Raw genomic sequence first — 16122 nt, 5'->3', positions numbered from 1 at the left:
GTTTGCTACTAAATATATATATATAATGTCGAATAAAATGATGAACAGCGGTGTTGATATCGGTCAGGTGCTTAACTGATAAAATAGTGTATTCACTGATTACCAACTCTATCTCCGTCCTTTTTGAAATCGATTGAAGTGGATGAATGAATGGCACAAACAATCACAAAAATAGAACACCTGCAAAACTAAAAATTCACCACACGACAGCTGTGCTGTGCATAGTGAGACTCAAACCAGTCACTTTAATTGCAGGAGAGCTTTTATTTCATTAGACAGTAACAATGAAAATGTACGATCTGTGTGAGTTTCTTTCCATATCAATGAATTTAGACATTTCCAAACACACAGACTTAGAGGTCTTTACATGGTTGAGCATAAAGTGAAGATAAGAAGGACATTTTCAATACTTAATGGTAATTGGACATGAACAATGACTGTGCATTGCACAGTGTGCAATGACTTCCAGTGGATTCAATTAGTTTGATGATTTCAGGGTCATTCCTTGAAGCATTTCTCTGATGACTTCTAGGAAACGTATTTAACATAATTTACAACCGGAACATGTTGAAAATATGTCCTGAGCGGGATCCTCACTTTACAAACGACACTTTTACGCACAAGTACATTATAGAAATCTATTTACCAACTAAATAAAAACTAAATGGCAAAGAAATGTTGTGGAACGCTTAAAACAAACTACATTCTTATCTGAAATAAACACCAACTGGTATTTTTCCTTTACATCTCACTTTAAAGCGTTTTCAGATTTATATGAAATGAACGTATAAGTCGAGTCATGTTGAGGTGGCAAAACAGTTACATTATTACACAAAAAAAACGACACATTATTCACTCGCATTCGAAAAAAGTTTACTCTCAATTTATCATTTGTTTTCGGAACATATAACATTATCTATGTACCCATTCAGAGTTGCCCAACAATTTTTCGATTCATCGGAAATCAGAATTGACAAATAATCGCAAATAATACTCGTAGCTATAAAATTTATTCACGTTTGCTTGTAAATAAGGTTGCATATACCAGCGAAAAAAAAAACACGAAACGATTATGATGAGTTTTGTGGCTTTATTTTGCCTTCGTGCAATATTTTTAATGAATCCGATTTTAAAGTCCGTCCGTCGCTTTGGTATCTACATTATTTTTACATTTCATCCAAATACAGAAAGGGATGTTTTTTTGTGGTGAGCTCTTCACGAAATTTGAGAACATGGGTTTTTTTCGAATAAATTCGTTTCAATGGAAAGATTTGAGGAAAATGTTGTTTTTTGTCGGCTGAATATTAGTGGAAAGTAAATTGAAGTTGTGAGATCTCCGGAATCAAGTCAGAAGTTTGTTGCGGCCAGAAAATGCGGCATTAATGTCTTGCCCAAATCCGGTTTTTCGCATTTTCTGGTCACAAGACAACAAAGTGCAGTATTGTCTTGTTGGGATTTTTTTTTAGGTGTGTGAGATGCATTCCTCGCCTTCGGTCGGAATTGACTAATGGAAAAATTTCAAAATGAAAGTCAGTTAAAGACTTACAGTCGGTGAAAGGCTCACAGCCGGTGATTTCGAAATGACTGTTTTCCAGTTGATCTAGTGCACACAAAAGTGCTTACATTTGTTTATTCCCTTGACTGAAAGTCAGGGTCTTATGCAGGAAAATACCCTAAAATGTTTGTCCCAAAGGTTGTATGAAATGTTATGAAAAACGGAATTGTTAGTCCCAATTTTTTGCTTGTGAACACGATAACTTGAGTAATTATCAACCAATCAACTAATTTTATTTTTTAATCGACGCAGAATTGAATTCCTGAGACAAAGTTCGAAGATGGGCTATGTGTAATTAAGAATCTGGAAGTTATTCCAAAAAAACAGTATTTTACACTGTTAGAAATTCAATCAATCAATCAATAAGTAGCAGAGCTCGCGCCATATCATAAAAATGTACAAAATTTTATGAAAAACCAATTTCTGAATGTATCGAATGACATTAAAAAACAATCAAACAGAAAACTTTAAGACTCGCCAGAGCGGTAATTCCCACGAGTCGTGATATGTTAATCATGATTAGAGATTTTGTGAATGTAGTAAGTATCGAGGGACTTCCTTTTGGTACATAAGTGGAATAGAAGAACATCATCAAAGTGAAAGAGTCCTCTAATCGTCCTACATCATTTACTTCTGATTAACGTTAACAATAAGACGATGAAACAGAATAATAGACAACTCATACGAGTGGGAAGTTTGCAGTCAGAGCGGAGCGAGGGCCGTAATTCACACGAGTCGTTGTCTTTAATTTATGATTTATGGTTGATTGGAATTGAGAATACAGAAAGTACTTTTCCGTAGAATTTGGACTCAGGCGAAGGTTTTTGTGATGCTTCAGGGAATCTGGCTCACAGTGCAAAAAGAACGCACTCTTGAACTACGTAAAAGGTAAACTGACACGCGCAAGTTTAATGCTGCAAATGCTTTTTAGCCCTGTCATCGACTTAATGACTCCTTTTACACAATGTTGGTATCGAAAAATCGTGTGTGAGTTCAAATTACCCCACGCCGGTTTGAAATTGAGAATACAACAAGTACTTTTCCAAAGAATTTGGACTCAGGCGAAGGTTTTTGTGATGCTTCGGTGATTTGTGATGGTTCGGAAGTTTAACAACGAAAAATAAAATGAAATCGATTTAAAATGTAATCATAAAATTGTCAGTCAAGGGACCTGACCCTCCCAAAAAGTGGGGCCTAGTACGAGGGAAATAGTTACACACATGCAGTTGTGATACAGCTGTTTAAATACATAAAAGCACTTTTCAGCTGAAAAACAGCTAAAACAGCTATCAATATTAATTATACTAGATTTGAAATAACGGAAAGAGCTGCAGGACAGTGGAAAAATCAGGTGCAGGGCACGTCCCACTGATGATATAATAGGAAATCTTGGAAAGACGGTTGATGACATAAGATGCAGGCTAGCTATCAGTATGTTAGACATTGGTTGCAACACTTCCAAAGTCACATGATATCATCCACAAGAACTGAACAAATTGAACTTTTTGGGACACATTTCGCGGAAACGTGATGATTAAGTTTTTTTTTGACTATGTCGCGAAAGGAGTATTGAATTCAATGTTTGCTTCTGACGGACGAATATCTTCACGATCAAGCTCAATTACAACAAAATTACGAATTGTCGAATCATTATTCCTCTATCGGTCAACTAAAGGTTTTCAAGGAAAATATTTCAAGAAACAATCTGTATAACAACAAACACGTCTTGAATACGATCTATGTGTTTGTGACAATTATACTGTGAAAAGAAAATAAAAAGTCAAAGGGTACACTGGTCGCACGAAATAACCTCAACCCAGAATATGCACACTGATTACTTACATTCATACGTCCAGTTTGCAGCATCTTTTTAATATTTTTCAGTTGGAATAATAAAAGGGGAGATATTTGATTGCTTACGTGATTAAAGGAAAACATAATAAAAACTTGTTTCAAGTCTGTGAGATAGTCTTCACAGATTTAATTCATTTTTTTTGTGTTGTGTGCAAAGTTTTCTTCGCATTTATTAGATAATTTAAAAAAATGCTGATGCTCTTCAGTTGTATTTTGTCGGCAAGATCGTAAAGGTGACGCTTAGTAGATTTGAAGAGTGAGCATTTTTGTTCAAATTTCTTACGTTGGAACGAATTGAGTTGTAATTAAATCGTAAGTCCATTGAATTAATTAAGTTAAAAATTAATTGAATTGAGTCTTATTGCGACAATTTCATTATTTTGTATTTAAGTTAAAATTTGAGGGTGGGAATTCGTTTTAAGAGTGAGCGTATAAGTGAAATTTGTGTTGAAGTTTATGATTAACGATCAGTGAGGCTTTCTGGTCATTGGTGTTGTTATTAATTTCGATCTTGAAAGTGCTCTGTCTACCAATACTTACTTATAAATGGGTGAAGTACACTTTTCGGATTTTTTTTTTCGTTTAGAATAATTACCGGAATGAAACGCACCCACAAGTTCCACAGATAACAAACCATTTAGAGGGATTCTTTTGAAAACCCACCTATCAAAATCGGACCCATTTCGCCTGGGATGGATATATACATGGTTTGAAAGGTCTTTGCCAGTAGACCTCAAAACAGGCCTCACACAGTCTCGAGCCACACCTGGTTGCTGGTGGAAGATCTCCGGAGTTGGAAAAATAGTGTTTTTTATCCGAAATTTTAGGCCGTTATAAATGATCGTTTCGGGTGAGAGTGGGCTCGTTGGAAAGCTGAGCTCAAGTACTTTCGGGTCATGCCTAGTTTGATTAGATTCATTGATATATGTTTGCAAAAAATGCAAGATTTTTTTTTTCAAAATCTGTGTGAACTTTAGACAGGTCTGGGCTGTTACTGATGACGCTTAATGTGAACCTAAGATGCTAGTCGTAACATACATTGTCTAAGCTTTTCATTGATACCTCATTTGCAGTGTTGGACCATGTATATATCAATCCCAGACGAAATGGGTCCGATTTTGATAGGTGGATTTTCAAAAGAATCCCTCTTAACGTATGAGTTCGAACAGACAGAGTTATATTAAAACAACTGATACGTCGAACAGTTTGTTGTACTCGCAGCTAGTGGGTGCATTTCATTCTGCTAAGTGTCCCATTTTCAATTTGTTCGCATGTTTGTTGTTGTCGTTGCGAAAGAAACGTAAATACATACAAGATACGTGCAAATTTGCAAATTGGTAGATTCGAATCTTTGTTTCTATTGTTGAATATCTTCAATCCAGTACGTCACATATCTATTTAAGGGGGTATCGGTGTAGGTGAACATTGAGAAGAGGTTCGTATAGGTAAAGTTTCTTAGTCCGAACCGTAATTTATTTTATTTTTGACCATCAAGAGATGCGATTGGAGTGGGAAGACTGTTATCCTAGGCTATTCATTTGATCATTTCTTCAATGATCCAACATCATTTCATATTGCGCTGACATCACATCGACAAAAAAGTTTCGAAAAACTCTGCTGTTGCAGGTAACTTTGTCTCCAGGTAATCTACGACAGCTGTAGCGCTCCATGCAAAAAATACAGCTGCGGCAGATAATGTAGATTACCTGGAGACAAAGTTACCTGATACAGGTGAGTTTTTCGAAACTTTTTTGTCAGTGCAACCTTCAAGCATTTTATTTGACTAACTTGTTTCCGTAGAAGATCTATTAAGGAAACTACCATCGGGCTCTCGGACAGGTTGTGTCTTGACACATAAGTACAGTGTTGTCATGTAAATTTTTGATTTGAGTCGTGATTGTGACGTAGTGTCACGTAGATGGCTTATTAGAACTAAGTAATAGCAGAGGATTCCGTTATTATTATGGTAAATGTGACAACTATTAACTTCTGATGGCAAATTCTTAATCACTTAGTGATTAGACATAGACAGATTGTTTGAGGTCGCCATCGAATACAGGATCTTTGCCGTATGAGACCAAAGCTCTGCCGATTGAGTGTCAAGAGTAATTCATGCATAAACATTCGACCACTCTTTCGATCTGAGAGAAAATTAAATACGTCTTTCGACGTTTTGCATCAATATGCAGTTCCAAAATTATGATGATGACTTAGTCATCATCTGGTGGTTGAAAATTCAACAAATGTAGATACATTGCACTTCGTATCTATAGAAGAATCAACCAAAGTCGCATATGTGTGGCTTTTGAATGTTTGAAAAAACTTTCATTTGTTCACGTTCAAACATATGTGCAAACCTTAATTCATGCACATAAATTTAACGTGATTTTTTCAACAAAAAAATGGATCCTCGTAACTATCACTAGATCATTCGCCATAAAATGAGTTTCTAAAATTTCGAAACAGGATTTCCTAAAAATGCAGCCCTTTGGACTGCATTCTAGAGCAGTGTCAATTTTCCGAATCAATTTTTGAGAATTTCGGGAATTGAAGTGGTTTGTTCTCGAAAAATTAAGATAATTGTTTAAGGGTGGGTCGATGTTCCTATTTTGAAAATCAACACCTTGCGAATACGAATTTTTCTCATTTTTTTTAAATTCCTTTGTTTTTTATTTCCAATCATATCTTATGGTTGAACGATTTGTCCGTAGGTTGTGAATTTGAAAGGGTGTATGCCGTGACAAAGGGCCTAAAGTTTAGGCCACCCACCGCATACCGTCTAATCTCTTGCATCTTAATTGTGTAATCGTCCATTTTCTACCGTTAAAAGTTAAAATCCAAATACACATCCCGCTTGGTATTAGGCTATTGCAAAAATTAAATATTTTGCTATCCTTTAATTTATGTATTACCACGCCATAAAAATGTGTTTGATTGAATGAAACGAAAATAAAACAAAAAACAATTAAAATAGCAAATAAATTATGTGTACCGGTAATACATTCATAACTCTAAAAGTACACAAAAGAGCCGTAGTAATTACGTGATTTGCTTTTGTTTATTTCCATTTTTGTCGTTTTTCATAAAATGTCATTTTGGACAGATCCGTACCCGTTGCATGTGTGGGTAACATTTCATACATAACATTGCTTATATAATGCAAGTTTGTTTTATCTATTATGTAAACTTTTCTGTATCGAAATGACAAAATATGCGAATGCACTGCCATTGCATCAGCATACCCATTTTTCCATCTATTTTGTTGCAACCATACTCATATATTTTGTTATAAAATCATAAAACACAGAGAGAGGCTACCTTCCTATTCATCTATGGGATTTCGTCTGCTGTTCAATCGTTTCATATAGATATACACACTATGGACATTGGTTTGGGTGGATGAATTATTGCAGATTGAGAACACACAACATGTCATTATTATATACCTCATATTACAATTAAATTTGGCGACCTTTCTCTGTCTTCAAATAACGAACTTTTTCACTGTCATAAATCAATCGAACAGTTTATTTACCTATCGGGCATTAATGCTCGAGTAATTGCGGCTAGGAATTTTGAATAGACGAGACGGATTTGAGTCGGTAAAAATCGAAAGAAATCAATTACATTAAAAATTGCGAATCCAACACACACACACTCACCAAAAAAAACCAACAACGTGGAAATCAGACTAAAAATCCATCACACAACGTTTTTCATACGTATAATGAAAGAATACCAGACAAAACACCTTCCTTTATGCATATCCCCCGCATGCAAAAACAATGCATACTCGTAATATAAATCAAAGGCTGTGCAACAAACACGTTTATCTGTTCACCAAACAAAATGAATTATTTTCGAAAAAAAAAAATTATATATCTGGCATTTTCAAAAATGCATCAAAAATCTAGTGGATGCAATTGCGTTCAATTATATTTTCTGTGCATATAACCCAGCATATAACAATGGTATCTGAAAATATGTATTATATGTATGCAAACATCCATATACATATATTCGTACGAATACACACATAAAGGATCTATGCAATGCCAACGACTAGTCGCATTTTGAGTGCAACTGACAGTTAGCCCGGATGTCTCATGCAACATAGCTAACACACTGACACTACACTTTGCGATTAATAAATTTTAAAAACGTGGAAAGCATTCTATTATACTTTTGGGAGGTTATATTCCGAAATAACAAACAGCGAACAACGGTCAAACACTAATTGGATATTTGGTTCGGTGAAAAAAAAAATTAATTCGATACATTCGGCCTAACTTTCTAAAATTACTAAACAATAAGTAAATTACAAGTAAACGCTAGGAGTTGAAAGTCGATCAAATTTTCATTTATCTCCGAATCTCCAGGTGCAGTTTACCCAACCGTGGTAAAAATTGAAAGACTCAATGCTCGATTCCACAGTTGGATGCTGTACACAAAGAAAACTGACCAAGCAGTTACCATGGCCGAAAGTCCATGCATCAAAAAGATATTGAAGAGTGTGACACTTTCGATAAAATGTTTTCATAGAATCTATAATATTTTTTACGATTTTTTCTATTTCGTCCCAAATTTGTAATTTTTAAGGGAATCCTTTTTTTTAATTTGCTGATAGTTTTCGGCAACAGCGCTTTCTGTTCCAGAAAGTCTTCGTCAATACTTCGTTGGTATAAAATTCATCAATGGTTTGGTTAAGTAATATTCATTCTTAATACATTTTAAAGTGTCATATTTGTGACAAAGGGGACAATCAATCGATTAAAATTATAACATCGTTTCGGTAGTATAATGCAGAAATGATGTTGTTTTGAATTATATGGGGAAAGAGGGCTTTCAATCGTTTTGCTTCCTTTCTACACAATAAATATAGTTGTATGTTTTTCATGGATGTACGTACACTTTACCATAAAAATTGTCGTAAAATACCATCGATATTAGGCAATTGCCGAATACAATTAACAGAAAATCGTTGTTGCCGAAAACATTCAGAAAATTAAAAAACGAGTCGATCATTTTGAACGACATTCAAACAGGGCTGGTACAAAAATCAAAAATGTACTAAGCAGCGGACAATAAAAATTGTTCTAAGTTGCACCCCTGTGATGTTTGTATAAACTGATTCCATTTTGCCCTTTACGTTACAACGAATACTGATTAAAACTCATCGAACTCAAAGCGTTCAATTTATAAGAAAATGCATTGCATAGACTGCACATTTCCATAAATTTTAAACGTTATAAATTTTCGATTCAAACTTAATAATACTGTCCGATCAATAGAACATAGCCAGACAGAAGGGATGAAGAAATTGAAGAAGAGAAAAAACGCAGCGATGGACATGCATAAAATCGTATATTCGTATACGAATATTGTATCGGCATCCATATAAGCACCTGTATTTCTTACAGGTTTAATAAAATCAATTAAAAATGAAAACAAAATTTATCGATTATTTTGTTCACTTTCGATATCCTTCACGGACAATTTAGCTCTCATTTTTCGATGCAATGCTACTGGAACCGGTATATACATGCATATCTACGACGAGAAAAAAAAACATAATCCAAATAAGCAGTTTAAAAAAGGAGAGAAAAAAAACCTTAAAAAATCAAAGTAACCCACAAAACTAGAAAAAATATACAAACATTTTAAATAAAAATAAAAGACCAGGGTGTGGCAGTCATGTGTATATATACATAAAACAATTTACACATATACAAACGCACACAAACACACTCACAAACTAGATCTTCCATTTTCCTCGACACCGAGCGTCTGAGACAGAAAGAGAAAATATCCAATTCATTTTTCTTCCATTTTATTCTTTCACCGCTTTTTCATCCCTTGGACACATTTAGTATAGAACTATAGAACAACGCATGAAAGAGAACCGCCCATTTACTCGTTAAAGTTCGCTTTTCTCGTTGCATATACAGCAACATACTTTAACTATTTTATGTTGTCATATAACTTATGTCGATATGTAAACAAGTATATTCGGTTGGTATAATAAAAGCTAGATAGTTCGTTCGTTGCGGTTGTTTTTAAAGTCACCCATACCAATTTCCATATATACATATGTGTATTTATATGCATGCATCCATGAAGTTCAAAACACCCTAGTGTAACTGACATTCTATAGCATTCGTTTGCTTTTCTCTTGGGACTCAGAGGAAAATATAAATTTTCCTATAAAATACATGGAGCTTTATATGCTTTTCCTACAATTCTATGATACGAAACATTTTCGTTGTGAATGTTATATGATCCGAATGGTAGTCCATAGTTGTGTGGATTTTTTTCGCTCTCAATTATCGATCGACATTTTTTTTTTAATTGCACACTTAATTTCTTGGATGAAAGTCATGAAATAAAAATTTCATTGAATTGAATCAGCTGTTGGGATTTTTTTATTTTTTTTTTTTGCAAAGAAAAAAAGGCATTTTGCATTAGTTGTATATTTGTCTTTAAATTCATTCGCTCTCTCTCTTTTTCTCTTTCGTTTGTTTTTAAATAACGTGCGAACGCTGGTACGATATTCGAAATTTTAGAAGTAATTAGGAATTGACCGTATGGCTCGCACCAAAAAAATTTCTTTTTCTGTTTTTTAACTCACTTGGTATTTATGCAAAACAACAGTAAGAAACGTCATTGTTGTTATTGTTGTTGTTGGATGATGGCTCTTATACTCATTATTGTTGCATTTTATAAGTTATCTTGAAAATAGCTAAGTAAAATAACCAAGTAATCTGTCGCTGTCAAAAGAAACAAAGCGGAACAATTGCAGAAAATTTCATTTTCGATGTAGAGTGAAAAAATACACATTTCAATGCTACACAGAAAGAGGTTTCATAAAAAAAAACATTTTTCAGAACCAACTGCCCACAAAATTCGCACTAAATTATGTGATAGACGGAGGTTCAATTATGAAACCCCTTTTTATGTATCTGCGAAATCTGTCGTATTTAGATACATTGTTGAAAATAATGTTAGGTCGAATCAAGTATAGATTTCCAATTGAGTGATGAAATTTTTCTTCTGCAAAATCTTTTACTTCATTATTTTAAACTACAGCCTGTAAATATTTTTCATATGCAGAATGAGCACCAGCTGAATATCACCAGCTGGATCTGCTAACAAACACTTATTGTATGATAAACAATCAAAACACATTCTTAACAATGTGTTTACTTCATTCATACGTGTTATGCGCGCAGATGACGTTAACGTAGAAATGCACTGTGTGTAGGTTGTCTTTGAATTGTATACAATACAAAGTGTTTTTGTTTGTACACCAGCTGGTGATATTCAGCTGGTGCTCATTCTGCATATGAGAAACATTTAGCAATTGTATGAAATTAGCTCATCGCTCTTTTGTTCGTTGCTGAGCAATATTCTTTACGGAAATTTAAATGGAGCTTCGCTCATATGAAATAACCTTCGGGTCGGGCTACAACGTCAAAATTAAAATTTAGAATTACAGACGTAATGTGCTATTTAATGCTTGACAACCTAGCCGAATACAGTTCTGAATCTAACTGTACCCATCAGTAATTTCGCCTCCGTTTCACGGAAGTTCAGAATAAATTGTATTCCGCTATCAACCAATGTGTCCTATGCCAATTTTGTACCTATTGCTATTTGCATCGGAGCAAAAGTTCAAAAATAAATGTTTACAGTGATGACAAGTACTTTCATTTGCATATATTTTGCCATAAATTTCCATCTAAAATAACCTGCCAGAAAAGTATTTCCGAATCAAATGCAGCAAAAAGTCGATTCATTAAGGATAGGACAGTGATATGCTGAAGTCGATGTTGATGCGAATTTATAATTGATTCGAGACACAGATAGACGAAATTTATGAATTTTCCTCACTTTCATTCATCAATTGAAATCAATTTCGATTAACACTCTACCATACATTCCATTCTATCCGACGTATACATAAGCCACATATAAAGTGCTAAGAAGAAATTATACGAGCGAGTTTTAATGGTAAATATCTACCTGAATTGGTTCACTATATAAAAGAAATTTTCAATTTAAGTAATTAAAAAACGGATCGCTCAATGAAGTTGAGCTAAGTAATTGAAATCGTTCATTGATATATTGTTTTAGCCGATTGGTGATAAATTACTTCTGACGAGTAAATTAAATTGAAATTGCTTCGGGCATTTCCACACAAAACAAACGATGTCGCGCTTAAGACAGACGTGTTACAGTTAGCAATGTATATCCGTTACGTTTTAATTTATAAAATCGTTTATTACGTTCCCGGTAAATAAGAAACCATTTGCACAAATACTCAACAATGATTCATTTTAGATGCTTCCGTGACGTCCCTAATTGATATTGATGTTCATAATGCTGTATTTAAATGAAATCAATAAAATTTGATCAAACAATTTAACGGGACAGACAACTCACATTTTCGGATTATTAACTTATTTGGCACGACAGGCCTTCCAAGAAAAAGCTTAGTTTTAATTTTCATTCGTAATTACCATCGGCTGATTCACTTTATCACCATATTCGATCAAAAAGGCAATCAGAATAAAAAATCATACCTCGTAATTCATCGAGTTTGTATGCCTATTTTTGATTTGTTAATTTGATGTCACTGTAATCTACTACGTGCCCGCATAATCCATAAAAAAAAACTATACTTTGAAGTTGGAAGAAAAACCAGTTTTCAAATAATATTTACATTATAGATTATTATATTTACATGACAGAAACAATACTTTACATAGAATCTCGTCAATCTCGTCAAAGTTCTGCCCACCAACCAATAAATGTATTTGCTTAACGTGTTAGGTTTCTTATGGACCGTGGTCATCTGTTATTGATACCGACTTTACGAATAAGCGACAAGCTCTGACTGACACTGTCTTAAATAACAAAAATTCATGTTAAAAAAAATGAAGTAAAAGATTTGAAATCAATTTTACTGAAGTACTAGATTCGATATTAATAAAACTGAAGATATGCTGTCTGTGAAAGGATATCAATTTACCTGATCAATCTGAAAACATTCGGAGCTACATAGTTAGGAAAAGTCTCATACGACATCAAGTGTCCAAACGGCAGCACATATAGGGGCATTCATTGAACCCATTTTAATACAATAAAGATGACAGAAATGGGACACACAGCGAGATTCAAGCGAATGCTGTAAATGTTGTAACAATAGACACCTAGTTGGTAGTGAAATCAGATTTTCGATCACTAAGAGTCTATTTTGTCGTTAATTGCGCTCTACACTTACATAATTTTCATAAGTTCATCTATATACAAACCCTTAATTGGATTTGTTTGTCCACTTCATTTGATTCAATGCATTAAATTCTATTTTTTTTGTCATAAATAAAATTAAATTTAAAAAACAAGAAGAAAAAACAAACTTCTTTACCATTAAAATATCACATTTTCAGTAAAATTTTACGTTCACAAATTATTTGTGGTGTTTCGTTGCTAGAATGTGCATTAAACATATAACTGATGCTTTTATATAAATGGAAACGTATTTGATACGAATAGAAAAACTTATTTTATGATCACAGTTATGCTGTCATGAATTTGAAACAAACCACATAGTACAAACTCACAGCAAAGTATGAACTTCAAACTAAACTAACCACCAATTCTATAACAAATTTCCTAAACCGCAACTCAAAATTTAGTTTTGTATATTTCCACAATATGTTATATGTACAAGTGAGATTGCTGTTTCTGTTGCTTTATTAACTTTTATATTTATTTAGTTGAATTTAATGCAGTTAAAAATTAAATAAATCTTTGCGCTGGATTCGTTTTGAAGCTGTAGTTAATTTAAGGTTTAACACTACACGGTTGCTTCAGTTGCACATTAATAATTGTTTTATACTTACGAAGTTGTAAACATTTTCGTATACGAAATGTGAAATAATACACCTCCAGCTGAAATGTTTACGTAACGCTTCTTTCTAGTAATATAATTTTAACGTTTATGTGAATCGTGACAGAGTCACAAAATTTAGAGCTTTGAATATAACGACATAAAAAAACCGTTAGATCAATTAAGCAAATGCACAAAACGTGATAAAATATGGCGAGGGCATTCGGGGTATGAGCACAACTTCGGCACTTAGTCTACGAATTTTATGTTACACAACTATCTGTAACTACGCAACTTGAGTTAGGTCTCCTTCGCGCCAAGCTACAGCTTATTTCTTTTGTTCTTCTGTCAAGTTTGCCAGAACAACAACAAAAAACAAGAAAGTAAATTAGTAGTCGCGACGCGAAAGAGACCTAATTAATGTTTGACAGTATAACAAAATAAGAATTTTTGATCAGATATCTTCCGGGCCAATTTTAGGGGAATTAAATTTTCGAAAATTCGACAACTTTTCCGTTCCCATTTCGCTAAATTAACAATAGATGAGGTGTTTCCCTTATTCTTATGTTCTTGAGCTGGGTCCATTAGATTTTGGAATTTTCGGGAATTTAATTCGCTAAAATAGGCCCTGGTCTCGTTCACGTTGCTATGTGTAGCTACAGTTACGAATAATGGCGACTCTCTGAATTTTAGTCTACATTTGATAGTTGTCTACTGATAAATTACGCAACGTCTAACAAACGCTTTGAAGCTCAGGGAAAAGCGGAGAGCATTACGTAATTTATGAACGTTCAATATGTAATGTCGTCAAAGTATGCAAATAAACGAATCATCTTTAGGTAAACTGTCTGATATTCACAGTTGAATACGTTTGCGTAAGTGGTGATAAAATTTACGTGTTACTTCAGATCTATGTAAAATATTTCCTCCCAGGAGGAACGCATATTTCAGAATTAGTCTGACAGTGACAGCGCAGCGTATAGGTGTATTAAATTAAGAGTTATGCCACCGACGAAAATTATTTTATGAAAGCGTTATCACATACACTCGTCCATGCACCGGTCTTTGTTATTAAAAGCTTTTAGGAATCTATATGGCTTCTGGTGACCGAAGCTAATATTGTTGTAGAAGTCCTATCTTAAATTCAATTAATTTACCTTGATCATGAGTAATAACAAAATATAAAACCAACTTCAATGGATCAATTTGGACTTTGGATTTTAACACATAAAATTGGTTTTACCGAAATTTGTCGTATGTAGTCATGATGGCATGCAAGTGAAATTTGTGTGTGAACATCGTTGTATCCTTTTGACATTCGTTGATCATTATCGCATTTGTTATGAGTAATTATTATACTCAAGTAAATCCTAATTAAAACATACATCTAACGAGCAATTCGTTTCTACCTCACCGACAAGCTATTACTTATATATTTATGAACCATTATAAGAGTGTAGAAGAACAGAAACCCAAACATATATTTCGTATGGTATGTACGTAGTTATATAACCCTAATCTACGCAGTCGTTGTTTTTCACTCCCATTCCAGTTACCTTATACAGGCATAGACAGCGGATGATTAATTTGCCGATTTAATGACTTTAATTCATATTATATACGTTCCTTCAGCTTTCCTCACATAACCTTAACTCTCTATATGTTATGTTATTATAAATTTACAATGGTATGTCCTGAAACGTTCAGATGCCAACAGCGCTTTCAAAATTTAATATGTAAAATGGGTATAAAACATAAAACCCACTTTTGATTCTTAATACAAAATGCTAAATCTAACAGAGATACACACCCGCATATAGCATCCATATATAACATATAACATATATCTGTGCAGATATATTATTATGTGAGCACAACTTAAAACCCAAGGGAGGGGCGAATTGCTTAGACAAGTTACGTTGTATAGCGTCACTACCGTCTAACAGAAAATATATTAAATTTGAAGGAAATGGTTGGGAAAACTTTCCTACTTTTATACATGCAACCAAATATAAATGTGTTTCGTTTACCCTTCAACGTTTTGTCAGCAAAAAGCAAGAATATTTTCAGTATCTTGTGCTTTCTCTATTCGTTTCGCAATCAAATTAAATGTTTTACTCCTTTATACAAATGAAAATGCTTGAAATGCTTGTGTAACAGCTGTCTCTAATATTAATTCTTGTCTGGACATACAATCGGCTTTCGAAATGAAATCTTTGTGCATTTTCCATCGTTTTGTTTTTTTGTTTTTCATTATTACTTAGAATCTCATCATTTTGGAATATCTAAAAATACCGGGAAAATATGCCAGTGTAATTGCAATGAAAGCTTAATTGTACAAACTGCAAATGGTTAATTTCGTCTACTTTTATGACTGTCATCAACATACACACACATGCATTTTCCACTTACAAAATCAACTAAACTTATGAAGATCGAAAAACATTACATATTATCGTACAGCACAGACTTTCGGTATATAATGCATATGTGTGTATGCAGCCTGAATGTACGTAAATTATTAACGTTGGTACAATATTCATATTTGAATATAATTTTAGAATCATTCCAACGAAAACAATGGACATGTCTGGCTTTCAAACAAGCAAAAAGCTATTCATTTAGTAACATAACAGGTGAATTGTTCAAACTTAGTTTACAAAATCTTATTATTTATAGAATTGGATTTGATTTCATTTCTTTCATAATAATTCTCCATGTATACCGTGCTTATAAGCCAATATAAGCTTCTACATTTTATGTCTTGCACGTAGCCGAGAGTAATAAAATTTTGCATTTTACTTTCTCAGTCTTAAGCCCC

The 16122-nt window shown here is 33.6% G+C and overlaps 2 long non-coding RNA genes across 2 annotated transcripts in view; one reads left to right on the top strand and one right to left on the bottom strand.

Moving 5' to 3' along the window:
• The first annotated feature begins 3626 nt into the window (after positions 1 to 3626).
• LOC119070416 overlaps positions 3627 to 16122 on the top strand; it is a 61834-nt gene continuing 49338 nt past the window's right edge. The window contains exon 1 of the long non-coding RNA XR_005086508.1: positions 3627 to 3721. This is a non-coding gene — a long non-coding RNA (uncharacterized LOC119070416). The remainder of the gene's footprint in view (positions 3722 to 16122) is intronic.
• LOC119070417 lies at positions 5636 to 14043 on the bottom strand. The gene is made up of 3 exons (XR_005086509.1): positions 14033 to 14043; positions 6882 to 6885; positions 5636 to 5766 (listed from the first exon to the last, which is right to left on the bottom strand). It is a non-coding gene; the product is annotated as an uncharacterized LOC119070417 (long non-coding RNA).

Source organism: Bradysia coprophila, assembly GCF_014529535.1.
Source record: "Bradysia coprophila strain Holo2 chromosome X unlocalized genomic scaffold, BU_Bcop_v1 contig_79, whole genome shotgun sequence".
In the NCBI taxonomy this organism is placed as follows: Eukaryota; Metazoa; Arthropoda; class Insecta; order Diptera; family Sciaridae; genus Bradysia; species Bradysia coprophila.
This window is presented reverse-complemented; position numbering and strand designations above follow the sequence as displayed.